This window comes from Anolis carolinensis, chromosome 2, assembly GCF_035594765.1.
Source record: "Anolis carolinensis isolate JA03-04 chromosome 2, rAnoCar3.1.pri, whole genome shotgun sequence".
NCBI lineage: Eukaryota > Metazoa > Chordata > Lepidosauria > Squamata > Dactyloidae > Anolis > Anolis carolinensis.
The window spans coordinates 126,041,151-126,055,263 of NC_085842.1; the positions used below are offsets into that span (position 1 = coordinate 126,041,151).

At 37.2% G+C, this 14,113-nt stretch overlaps 1 long non-coding RNA gene across 1 annotated transcript; it reads left to right on the top strand.

The window, feature by feature from the left end:
* Nucleotides 1-1,646: 1,646 nt before the first annotated feature.
* On the top strand, nt 1,647-10,520 carry LOC134296218 (uncharacterized). The gene is made up of 3 exons (XR_010002834.1): nt 1,647-3,930; nt 6,420-6,608; nt 9,863-10,520. It is a non-coding gene; the product is annotated as an uncharacterized LOC134296218 (long non-coding RNA).
* The last annotated feature ends 3,593 nt before the right edge of the window (nt 10,521-14,113 follow it).

The following is a 14,113-nucleotide window of genomic DNA, read 5'->3' on the forward strand; positions in this document are numbered from 1 at the left end:
TCAAAAGCTTGTCAAACGACACCCCCCAGTATTCCATAGCACTAAACCAAGGCAATTAAAGTGGATTCGTCTTACAGCATAGATGCATCCTAAGGTTATCTTTTCAATTGCTAGAAGCTTTTGTATTCTAATACAATTGTTTATAATGAAGGAATTCTAAGTAGGCAGCAACAGTAATCCACACCTTTTTAGGCCAAATTACAATGAGCACTTCATTGAAAAATATGCAAGACAACTGAGTGCACTAAACAATGTGATAAAAGGCAGGGAAAAACTCCATCTGAACACTTCTGAACACTTCCCAGCATAATCTGATGAAGTCCTTAATGGTTGTTTGCTGAACAGTCCCTGTTAAGACCACAACAAAACCTTGATATTTTATTTTTCAGTTCCCACACATCTTTCTCTCACCCATACATGTATGTGAATATTTGCAAGATGGCATTACACTGCGTCCAATAAAATGTCTTGAGATTCACATAAAACAAGTTAAGACTTTCTTCTGCCATCAGGCATTTGGAGAAGGATAAGGTACAGGCTTTGGGGAGGTTTTGGATGGGATTGGGGGGGGGGGTTGTGACTTTAAAAGGTTATTTTAAGTGTGTTTATTATATGTTAATATGTTTTACCACACTGTACTATTTAACTGTTTTTTTAATTTTAAAACTTGACTAAAGTGTTGGATTGTTACCCACCTTGAGTCTCCATGGGGGAAAGGCGAGGTATAAATAAAGTTATTATTAACAACAACAACAACAACAACAACAAATATGTAAGCATTTAAAGTGACATTAGGCTTTTTCTTGTTGAGTGGCTGAAGTTTGCAGTTTGTTCCAATGTGCTCTATGGTGTATTTGAAGCTAGGTTTTCCTTGAGGGGTTTAGAGTGAAAGCTTCATTTTCAGTAGGAATTTGTAAAGTAACAATTGTTAGAATTGTGCATAGAAAACAAAAATATTGAAAACTTTATTTGGTGAGCATCCTGAAACCCCTTTAGGGGCAGGAATATTCCAAATGCATGCTATTTTGGGAACTGGTATGACTGACTAGGACAAGACTTCTGTTTGGGACCTAAGATGCTGATTCAGGAAGCCTCTCTCAACTCCTGAAAAGAAACGGTCCCCGAGGAAAATGATTTGTGTATGAATGCTGACCCTTCAAGAGCAAAGTTAGCCTAGCCTATCTGCAACTTGGTAAAATGCTTGTGCTTCTTAAGGTAGTCTTTCTTAATAAACTGCAGCCCACATCTCACAAATGTTGTTATATCTGTTTTTTCTGTATGCTCAAGTTCAGAAGTTGCACATGATAAAAAGAAATACAATGTCTAATAGATTGTCAAATACTTTTACCTTGATTTAGGGATAGGGCAATCTGATTGGCATGCAATGTAATCCTAAATACATGTATCGCAATAGTAGTAGTAATAATAATAATAATAATAATAATAATAATAATAATAATAATAAGCCATCAGAACAAATGCAATTAAGGCCAAGATCGAAAAATCAGCTGATAACCCAAAATGCAGACTGTGCAAGGAAGCTGATTAAACCATTGATCATATCTCAGCTGCTGTAAGAAAATTGCACAGACAGACTACAAAAAGAGGCACAACTATGTGGCCCAAATGATTCATTGGAATTTATGCCACAAGTACCACCTCCCAGCAGTAAAGAACTGGTGGGATCACAAACCTGCAAAAGTATTGGAAAATGAGCACGCAAAGATACTGTGGGACTTTCAAATCCAGACTGACAAAGTTCTGGAACACAACACACCAGACCTCACAGTCGTGGAAAAGAAAAAGGTTTGGATTATTGATGTGGCCATACCAGGTGACAGTCGGATTGATGAAAAACAACAGGAAAAACTCAGCCGCTATCAGGACCTCCAGATCAAACTGCAAAGACTCTGGCAAAAACCAGCACAGGTGGTCCCGGTGGTAATTGGCACACTGGGTGCTATGCCAAAAGATCTCGGCCGGCATTTGGAAGCAATAAACACTGACAAAATTACAATCTGTCAACTTCAAAAGACCACCTTACTGGGATCTGCACGCATCATCCGAAAATACATCACACAGTCCTAAACACTTGGGAAGTGTTCGACTTGTGATTTTGTGATATGAAATGCAGCATATCTATCTTGTTTGCTGTGTCATACTATGTTGTTGTGTCAACAACAACAACAACAACAATAATAAACTTTATTTATAACCCGTCCTTTCTCCCCAGAGGGACTCAAATCAAAACAGTTACTTAAAATTATTTCTGAACTCCTCCTCCAATAAGGTCATTTGCAACCTCAGCTAGAATTTATCTTCATTGGATATCTACATGGCAACCAAACCCAAAGATATGGATATGGTGTGGCATAGACCACAGTCTTTGGTATGGAACTGGTGTGCTCTCTTCCATTCTCAATTGAGCAAGTTAGGTTTATAAACACACCATAGCTAAACCTCCGGCGATTAATTATCCTCTTTTCATTCTGTGCAAATTGCAAGGTTCACAGAATTATTGTAAGACAAGAAAAATAAGATGTCATGCCCCATTGCACAGGAAATGATCAAAATTCTTGGGGGATACATGCCTTTCTGTGTTTCTTAAAAATATCTCTTATCCATGTAGTTGGGAAGAGAAGGCTAATCTGTAGTCTAGTCTGTAAAACACTCTTGTATATGTGTGGAGCTATGGAGAAGTGAGGAACAGGGACTGTGTTGCTATAGCAATGATATTATTTTGCAATGTGAGGTCAAACTGCTTTTCAAAAGTCACAAGATATGCTTCCCCTGAATTCACAGGTGTAGAAAACTCTTGTGTGTTGCTTATTTACAGTTCACAAATGGTGTGTGAAATATTGCCAGGAGCAATTCTACCAACTTATATTGATTTGCAGAACAAGCTGGAGCTATTCTATTTCTCTAAAATATCAGTTTGTAACTTGATTTGTGAGTGTCCAGTCTACAAAGGAAAAAAAGAAAAAAAAGAAGCAAAACAGGTAAGAACAGGCACAGGAGGCATGGTAGGAGAAGATCAGAAAAATTTCCAATTGGAATCACAGGACAAATCAATGTCAACTTTTAATGTGCATCAAGGAAATTCTCAGTGGATTTCTTCAAAATGTAATTTTTATGTTGAGCCTTAATGATACATTTTCTGTGATGTTTCCAAAGAGGGGCTAGTGGACTTTGTTTTAACTTGCACCTCACAATTATGTGAACAATTTTCCCCCTATGTACCTAATTCCAATTTATGATGACCCTCTCATAGCATTTTCTTGGCAAGATATCTTCAGAAGAGATTTGCCATTGATCAGGGATTATGACTTGTCCATGGTCCCACCCAGTGGGGTTCCTTGACTGAGCAGGGATTTGAACCCCAGTCTCTCAGAGTTCCTACTCTCAACTACACCATGCTGTCTCTTCTGGTAAGTTTTATAGGAGGTTAATTTGTTCAAGTTGTTCAACAACTTATAATGACAATATTCATTTGTCTGAGTGTTTTTTTCTAAGTTAAAATAAATGGTGTTTTCTTCTAAACATCTTAAAATTCAGCTGTACTTTTTCCTTTAGCTGTATGGGCTGGTCCTTATTCTTTAGAGAGTCAGTACTGATAAATATGATGAGCAACAAAAGGTTCCTATGTGAAGTTGTCCTATTTAAGATGCCAGCCTATTTGTTTCCCTCTCTTCCAGAACCTAAACTAGCTTCCACAGAGATTCACATGTCCTATCAACAAAGCATGCCATGTCCTTTGGGGAATTGTTGGGAAGAAGAGGTAGGATCCATCTATAAGACATAAGGTTTTTCTGTATACCTTGACGTTCTCTTTCTTTTTCTCTCTTAATAGGTCTGGAGATTGGACATGGAGCAATGGATTTAGATTGCAGGAAAAAATCCCATCTAAAATTTAGGAAGAACCTTTTGATGGTAAGAGCTGTCTGGCAATGGAATAGGCTGCCTCAGAGTGTGGTGGAATTTTCTTTTTGGAGGTTTTAAAGTTTTTAAGCAGAGGCTTCATAGCCATCTGTTAGGGTGCTTTGATTGTATTTTCTTGCATTGCAGGGAAGTTGGACTGGATGGCCCTTACGATCTCTATCAATTCTATGATTCTAGGTCCTTATTGAATCCTTCTTCACTCACTCACAAATTAAGTTCATTATTGGAACATGAAAAGAGTCTGGCTGAATCAGACCAAAGGCCTATGTAGCCTAGTATTCTGTTCTCCAAGTGGGCATCAAAATGCTGATGCCAATCTAACCATTAGAGGGAGTTAGAACAGGAGGTGGTGAGATGAGAGGGCAGGATCCATTCCACAATTCTCTGAATGGAATCAGTTGTTTTGGAACAGGAGTGGTTGGCATCTGTTGGGATTCATGAAAACACATTGTGTGTCCAATGGCCACCAGGTTTTAGCACAATTTCTAAACATTTATTTTAGCCCATGCTTTCTAATTACTACAGGTGTCCCTCTGTATCCACAGATTCTGCATCTACAGATCCACAAATTTTGCCATTTTATATAAGGGACACTATTTTGCTGTCTCAGTGTATATAATTGGACTTGATCAACCACAGATTTTGGAATCTACAGAGGATCCTGGAACCAAACCCCACATACACTAAAGGCCCACTGCATATGTCTATAACCATCATTTAATTTATTTATTTACATCACCTTTCTCCCCGAGGGGACTCAAAGCGGCTTACAATAAATAGGCAAAAATTCAATGCCTAAAAACAATGTAAAAACAACAATTCATATAAAAAAATCTACAAAACAACAATTCATATAAAACAGATACCATTGCAAAATAAAATCACATTATATAAAATTTTAAGCATGTCCAAGATTTAATTCAGTGCCAAATCACACAGCAGGACCAATGCAAGGACCAGCAAAAGATCTTTGTTGTTTTAACAAGTTTCCAAAGTTGGAGCGACACCTTCCAATTCAGGATATATTTCAAATATGGATGCTTATAGGTCTGTCAAACTGAAACTCATTTTAACAACCATTCATAAAGATAAAAAAAACACTGTTAAATATGGAAAGAAAAGAAAGTCATCTGCTAAAAGATCTAGTGAACTTTCTGTTCATTTCTGTTCATTTTTGTCAGGAAATACTGATGTTGGTGCAAACATGACTGTGTTTTGCTTCCTGTACCAGGTTTGAATAGTGCTACTGCCTTGATATAAAAATATAAATTGGAAAAATGCAAAACACACACACACAACCTCTTATCCACCCTGCAAAAAAAAAAAAACCAAAAAAACCAGAGAGATAAAATGTGTGTGAGAGAGAGGAGAGAGAGAGAATATTCAGGAACCTATAATGATTTCCAAGAACTCTAAAGGAAATGATAAGAAATGTGGCATAAATATGTAGAAGATGTATAGAAAGTATAATATCTTTTAACAGGTATATTCGACCTCAGTGTGCCTTATCACCTTGGCTTTAATCTTGCAGTCCACAAGTAGTGTAATGTTCTGTGAGAAACTATTTGGAAATGAAAAGATGATCAGGACTGAAATTTTATGATGTGCAAAATATGTTTCAATGCCCGATTTTCTCTCTACGCTTCTTTTTTTGAAGTGCTTGGTTCCTTCTAGTTTCTGTGTCCTGTAGGTGGCACTGTTGTGCCGTAGCATTTTTCAGAGTTCTAATGAGTTGAGGCATCATCAGGGTATGGCAAAGAAAAAGGTGAGGGTGGGAGGAGGACACAGTAAAGCTAGCAAAAGGAAATGTGGGTGCTGGGGGAGAACCTGTCATATTTTAAAACTTGCTTATCTTAGAACATTTCTTTGTAACTTTTTAACTCTGCAGTTCATTGCATCTCAGAAAGTAAGATCAAATGGCGTGACTATGCAGTGACTGGTGTATTACTACCCTTAGGTTGTGTTAACCTTAGTCCAGGTCAGAACTTGGAGTATCTTTTTCTCAACCTACTTCAGTTTCTTTCACATTCTTGCATCACAAATAAGGATGCAGATGTGGTGCTTAGAAATAGGTGTCATAGTTTGATGTTAAATCACATGCCTTATGTTGCAGATTTCACCCAAATGTCTCCAGATGTTAATTGCCTCCCATCTCAGGGTTAGAAAGAACAGTGCCTGCTGCCTGAGGGAGTCAGGGAAAGATAGTACAAGGGCCAGACCCAGTGTGAGCTAGCTTCATATACTCGTATAGCTCCCCAATCTTACACTACTTCTGGAGCAATAGGACTGTGTTTTGCTTCCTGCACCAGGTATGAATAGTGTGCAGACAGTACATTTGGGTTTAAACTTCAGCCACAATAGACAGACAAATATGAGTTATCTGAACTGCGATAGAAGCAAAGTATAAGCATTGTGTATTTCACATCTACTTGATACTCAATCATTTCCTTTCTCTTTGGTTCCCTTTGTTCCCCTTCAAGTGTTCTACTGAGAATGCAACTGTCCATCACAATGCTCTACATCTATTGCCTATCAAATGAGCTGGAAGTACAAAAACAAATTATTAGGAGAATTCTAGATAATTATGAGCTTCTGTGCCAAGTAATCAAACATTGTCACTGCTTCTAGCAACTGCCTTTGGAGTTGTCATAAGATGGGCCCACCTGCAGGTATTCAAGCTTCTTCCTTGTGTTGTAACATTCTGTAATTTATATCTGAACAGTTCTAGTGTATATGTGTAGGTCCATCCATCTGTCTGTCTGTTTATTAATACATCAGGGTAGTGCAGTAATACTAACCTAATGCATGTTAGGAACATTCCAGAAGAGATCAAAAGGATTACCGAACCTGTATAAGATCTATTATAATAATTTGCTGCAAATTCTTTTGAGATCTCCTCTCACCATACCCAAATACCAAAGATGGGTAGAAAGGATTACCAAAGCAGTCATACCTTTCAGAACTGTTTCATTCATTTCATTGTGTAAAATGGTATAGGATTGTTGCCATAGTCACAATGCCAGTATTGGTACTGATGTGTAAAGCTTTTCTGTACACTACTGAGCCTAAGATAAACTCATGGGAATCAATGGAATCAGAGTTACTTATATTAAATTCTTAATTTAGAATGTGTTTTCAATAATGCATTTCAATGAGTTATACCCATAGTATAATCATATCTGGACAAAACCCAGTACAAGTTCATGTTTTCCATAGACATTTAAATGGGTAAAAACCCACTCTTCAAGGATCTCTTTAACTGTCTATGGGCTTGCACCAACAGTGAGTCCCCCAAACCATTAGTGATCTCAATTTTATTGGAAACCTCATGGGATGTTGCTCTTTTGGGCAGCTTCTTTGGGATCAAAATGTACAAAATGCTGCAAGATGCAACTCTAAAGAAAAATGGCAAAGGAGGAGGGAGGTGGAAAAGAGACAGATCATTTTCAGACAATCCACTTTAACCTTCTTTCCTTTTGGGACAAGAGAGAAACAGAGCACAGTGTATGCTTGGTGTCTTATGAAAAGCAACAGGAAAAAACATGCTTGACTGTAGCATCAACTATTCAAAATTCAGCATCTTTAGCAGACCTGTTTTCATTTTTCTCATGTCTCTGGGTATGGCTGAGGAAGGCCAAGAGACAACAGACCAGGTAACAGACATTTTTTTTTTTTTTAGTAAAATTGGTGTCCTGAAAATATAAAATAGCTCCACCTTTGGTGCATTTTATCTCCCTCTGCCTTTGCTGAGTTTTGTTTCCCCTTCTTTTCTCCAAATCCCTTTAAATTTAGTGCTGTGACTGATTCAAGGGTGTTTCTCATTCTTTAACAAAAAAAAGGTGAGTGGCAGATTAATTGAAGCAAAGTAGCTCTGCCAAGTCATCCCAGGCCTCTCCTCAATCACTTCTTCTACTGTAACTAAAACCACAGGTGTGGTTACAGGTATGTGTCCTTGCATGTGTGCAAAATGACAACATTGTCTCGAGATAAATATTCTGTCCCCATTAAATTTTCTTTCAGTCCCCAAACCTTTAGGTCAGTTCAGCATTTAGAAAATTAATTTCAGCATCTGAAGGAAAGGGTCCAAGGGAATGCAAATCCAGCAAATATAAGCATTCTGTGTGTGAAAACTTTTCATTACTTGGTGCCTCTGCAATGTGTTCTCTGTAAGCAATTTTATTGGGGAGAGGCATGCCAAGGTCTTCAACCTCCATTCCCCTGTAGCTACACCCTTGACCAGAACACAGAAGTCTTTAATAGATAATATGCAAGCATTTGTTTAAAAAATATTCACAGTCTTTTGAGTTTCTCTGCTAGTAATGAAATTCCAAGACAGTGCTTAATTCTGAAAAGCTCCATGGGATTTAAAAGTCTGCCGTGCATGAATAATTAGTCCTCCCTGAATGCTTCTAGAAAGAAGTGCTATTTATTTAAATTAGTGCCAGCACAAGGTGTGTCTCATTCACTGGCAGACCTCCGCTGTGCAGACACAGAATATACCGAAAGGTGGCCAAATTGGGCCATACTGTTAAGCCGGCAAATCTCATTTTGATTAGTAAGGATAGAAACTACTGATCAAAAAGTGCTTTGATGTTCTTCTGTTTCTGACTCACTTCCAAACCAAATGGGCTCCCAGTATTTTTTTGAGGGGGGGAGTGGGGGGGGGGAACAGATTGCTGAGCAGTCATTTTATGAAGAAACTAAGGAATTGTTTGATCTTGCCCCACAGATCTCTACTGCGATTAATGTTGCTGAAACATAAATATAGGCAAGTCACTGATAATATAAAATGTGAAATATAAAAGGGAAAAAATTGCAGACATATCAGTATATCTTAAGAGGCAGACAGTCTTATTCAAGGTCTATCATCAAGCAGCTCCTATTGAAATATCCTATTCTAGTAGTATGGCAGTTTTTATAGTTTCTATGATTCTGAATCACTTTGGCAGTTGGTTTTTTCCCCCAAAGTACAAGTGATCTGTTCCTTATATATCCGTTTTCCTCCATGTCTTCCAAGGTATTTGTGTAAGGATATTAAAAGAAAATAAAGGCTGAGAACCTACATTGGGAGACATGCCTCATATAGAGCCACATTGCTTTTTTCGTGTCAGGAGCAACTTGAGAAACTGCAATTAACCCTCTTATGTGACATGTCATTTGGACGCCTCATTTAAAAGTCCGACAGGGCCAGCATTTTGGGCCCTGTCTGGAAGGGTCCATAATTTGAGAAACTCTGTTCTAGTGCTCATGACTAAATCAAAAAAAAAATCCCAGGGTTCCATTGGATACAACCATTGCAATTGAAGCAGAATTATAGAGCTATAACATAATTGTGAGAATTAGTCTCAAAGAAATTAGCAAGCCCATTATTGACTTTTCATAATCTATACAGTATATATAAAAGGGTAATGAAATTTCAGCCTAGGACAAAACAACAAAACTACACATCCCAGAAACACTAAACTTGGCAGCACAACCCCTCATCCATGCCTCTATGTTCATACAACAAAAAGAAAAGAAAAATAAAGTCCTAATTAGAGGGAGAGGAATAATTGTTTTTATCCAATTGCTGCCAGTTAGAAGGGTAGGCTCCGCCCACTTGGTCTCCTTGTATGGTGTTATAAATAATGTTCTCTAATTGTATTACAAATGAATTCCTATATCCTATCTTGTTTTTCTTAAAAGTTGTCTTTGCCGCCTGCGCAGCTTAGTCTGATGCAATTTTTTAATCAGTCATTCTTAATTATGATATGGTTATTTTGCAATTTTCTTTTTTTAGATAATTTTTTATTTGTTCCAAATCTGTTTGGTTTTTTGGTCTACTTTGGTTTTGTGATAGTAAATAAGTTAATTTATCCATATTCATAATCTCTAAGATTTGGTTATACCACATTTTTATCTCCGGTCTATTTTTTCCTTCCAGTTTTTTACATATATCATTCTCACCACCGTTGCTGCAAGTCGGGGTCAAAAAGAACAAACAAGGAAAAGCGCTAGATTAGCAGCCAGGCAGAATGTTAATTAGCTAAGTTCTCCTGGGAATTTGCAGGGAGGATCGCAGCTGCAGGAAGATGTGTTTCGCTTCTCTTTCCCTTGGGAAAGGAAGCTCCGGACACCTGCTCTGCAGGAGGATTGGACTTCTTAAAAGTTCCCCGCACCGGGGAATCTGTGCGGAGTCAACAGATCAGCTTCAGGATTAACTTCGGTTCCAGCCTAGTGTGGACTGCGTTTTAAGTCTGCAACTCCAGTTTCCTTGCCTTGCCTTGCCTTGTCAAGTTTTCATGAACTATCTCGTCGTGTTTCCAGCCTTGGATTTTGTCTCAAGTATCTAGCCTTGTCTCCAGTTCTTGCTTTGGACTTACTTTGAACCTTAGAAACACTTTGGACGTTTCCCCACTCTACGGCTTGGAAGTAGAGTGTGTTTCGATTTTGGGATTACAACTTTGAACTCTAATATTATATATTGGACAATATATTTCTGGACTATATATGACCTTCTCTGAAAGGTCTATTGCTGGACTACATTTTCTACTTGTTTTTATTCTACTATAATATTTCTTTAATAAAGATATTAGATTGTATTTGGCCTCCGTGTTTGGTTCTTAGTGCTCCGCTGCCTGGGCGTGACAATTTCCCTCCAATAGTTCCTGGCTTTATCACACGTCCACCAGCAGTGGAAAAACGTACCTTCCTGGTCTCCACACTTCCAGCATTTGTTTGAGATTTTTTTTGTTATACTTTGATAGTTTTTTTTTTGGGGGGGGGTCAAATACCATCAGTAAAAAAATTTTATCCAGTTTTCTTTAAGGTCTGCTGAATAGGTAAATTTTAATCTATAATTCCATGCCTTTCCCCACTCCTCAATTCTTATGGTCTTCCCTATATTTCTAGCCCATTTGGTCATACATTATTTTATTAATTCCTTTTCTGTTGCCCACTCTAATAATTTTTTGTAAATTTTGGTTATAACCTTAGTTTCCGATTGTATTATTTTATCCCAGAATGATTCCTTATCCTCAGATCCTACCTTCTTATCTGTATTGAAGTAGTCCTTCAATTGTAAATATTGGATCCACCCTATGTTTTTAATTTTTTGATTTATATCTTCTTGAGTTTTTTAATTTATATAGTCCCTTTTCCCTTAGCAATATATCTTTGTACTTTGGCCAACATGTTCCTCCCATTTCTCTTCTATAGGAGGCCTCTAGAGGGGAGACCCATAATAGAATTTTTGCAAATAGATTTCCCTTATATTTTTCCCATATTTTTATTATTGTAGAACGGATGAAGTGATCCCCGAAGCTCTTTTCTACCTTTCTTTTCCTGTACCACACATATGTGTGCCAGCCTGCTCTAAGGTCTACCTCCTCTATTGTTAATAATCTAGTTTTCTGGAGCGTTGTCCACTCTCAGGCCCACATTAAACCGCAGGCGTCATGGTATAACTGTAGGTCAGGAAGGGCCAATCCTCCTCCTCTTTTCTCATCTATCATGTGAGTTCTTCTTATTCTGGGTTTTTTGTTTACCCAAATGAATTTCCAGTTTTTGAATCTCTTTATGCTTCTAATTAACGGAATATTTTGAAAAAGAAATAGCATCTTCGGCAACATTGACATTTTAATTACTGCTACTCTCCCCAATAATGAAATTTTGAGTTTGTTCCAATTTTCCAGATCTTTTTTAATTTCTTTCCATTTTGGGTCATAATTGTTCTCTACCAATTGTGAATTTTTTGCTGTTAAAATTATCCCTAAGTATCGAATTGTTTTTCTAATTTGAATGCTTGATATATCTACTAATTTATCTTGTCTTTCCTTATTTATATTTTTCGTTAGTAGTATAGTTTTGTCTATATTTATTTTAAGTCCTGATATCTTTCCAAAATTTTCTAGTTTATCTAACCATTTTCTTATTGTTTTTGTCGGTTCTTCTATTATGCAGATCACGTCGTCTGTCTTTACACTTTTACTAAGATAGGCAATAGGCATCTACCACTGCTTGGTTTCATAATCAATATGGCAATTTCATTGTTATTTACTTGAATATTTGAATATATTAGGACATTTTGCTAACAATCATAGATTGTTATTGTTGCTGTTGTGTACCTTCAAATTATTTCCGACTTGTGGTTACTTTAAAGCCAACTTGTTCTTAGACAATATCTATTTTGAAAAGGTTGTTTTCCTCTGAGAAAATGTGGCTTGCCCAAGATCACCAAGTGGGTTTCCATTGAATTGGCTGCTGGCATGGAATTAAAAGGGGAACACATCCAAAAGTGGGTTTCAAACCCTGGTTTCTTGACCCATAGTCCATCAAAGCGTCGGAAGTGACTGAACGAATAAACAGGTCCAACTCTACATAGACTGTGTTGACTAGGAGTGCAATTTTGTGATTATTTATCATTTGTATGCATGTTTTCACATTGTTGATACTATTGCAGTGGGTTATTTTTTTCATACAGGTATGACATATTGTTTCAATTATTTGTTTCAGGTATTTAAATTAGTTGGTTTTGATACATTTTTATGATAGTTTTTATACTCTGCTGGTTTAAATGTTTTAATTAGATAGTTTACTTTATATTATATATTATTATGTTTTTAATTGAGTCTTAGCTTGTAAATTTTTGTTTATCCTGCGCTTGGTCCCCATGTAAATCACCCAAGTCCCTCCAGGGAGATGGTGTTAGTACTACTACTACTAGTAGTAGTAGTTAGTAATTGTAGTAATTGTTGCATTTGGTGTGACATAATATGGCTAAGTTGTCATTTTTCTCTTTACTTTTATCTTTCCAAAATTCATGCAAAAGGCTGCTTGTTATCCACTCCATAATGTGGTGGAAAAGAAAGAAAGGACATTAATTTAGAGGGGAAATTCATCCCAGAATGTAACATTCTACTTTTTTTGGGGGGGGGAGGGGGGTGGAATACTGTAGCAGCACAAACTATGCCTGCCCTGAAAATGCTGTGAGCAATGCAAAACCAAATGTAACATGTCAAGAAAACTAAAGGACACTAATCCTACCCAGGTCAGACAGAAGCAAACATAACAGAAAGTCCTGGCAACCCTAGAATCATAACAAAATTTAAGAACAGAAGTCTATTTTTTCCGGTGATTTTTCCCACTAAATAACTAGTAAATTTCAACATTCTTAAGCACTCTACTATTTCTGCATCTGATCCCATGGCATTATACAACCAACTTCAAGAAATATTAATAGATGGACCCAAATAAACTGGAAAAAGTTCTTATTTTTATTTGAATCTACTGCTTAGTTATTAATTTTAAAGCAGGGACAGTTTCTTTTCCTTCTTTGTAGAATAGGAAATATTGTCCTCAAAACAGAGCTTAAAAGTGGATAAATCACAAGTCATGTGGAGTTTGTTGCATTTAGTAGGAACAGGCAGACAGTTCTCACAATGGAGCAATGGGGAACCTGTATTAGAAATAGTATTTTTAAAGCTGTTCATTCATTTCCTGGAGCTAAGTGTGGGAAGCACAGTGGCCAAGTTTACTAATGCCACCAAATTATTTAGTGTGGTTATAATAAAGAGGTCAGAAAACAGGAGACAGAAATGGCAAATGCAGTTCAGCATAAGCAAAAAAAGTTTATAAAATCCTGGCCTCAGAGACACATTCATGGAGTTTGAAGCCACAACAGCCAGTCAAATCTGATCAGTTGTGCTGGACAAGTCAATGTGTCACAAATAGCAATCTGAGCGGTTGCAGAAAATGGACCAAAAACAGTCACAAACTGATCAAAACCAGGAATATCATCATATCTTTATAGGAACCTGTCATATTTGGGACACTGTGTGTACTTCTAGTCACTATTTCTCCAAAGATGTCTAGTATGAAAGGTATTTGTGCTTCTCTCATAGCAGAAGAAATCAAGATCATCCATGTAACTTGCATGAGACAAATTCACCACAGTAATGTTGGCAGCTTTTAATTGCAAGGCACCTAGTGGGGAGAGTTGTAGCAAGAATTCATTATACTGTATTTACTCAAACATAATGCACACCTTTTTTTGGCTAAATTACGTCACCAAAATCAGCATAGGCATTACAGTTACAGAATTGGTAAAAGAAAACTGGAAACACGCTTCAGGAGCACCCAGCCAGAAGGATTTGGGAGGCAAAGAGGAAGCCAGGGGAAGAGAGAAGCCAGAAGA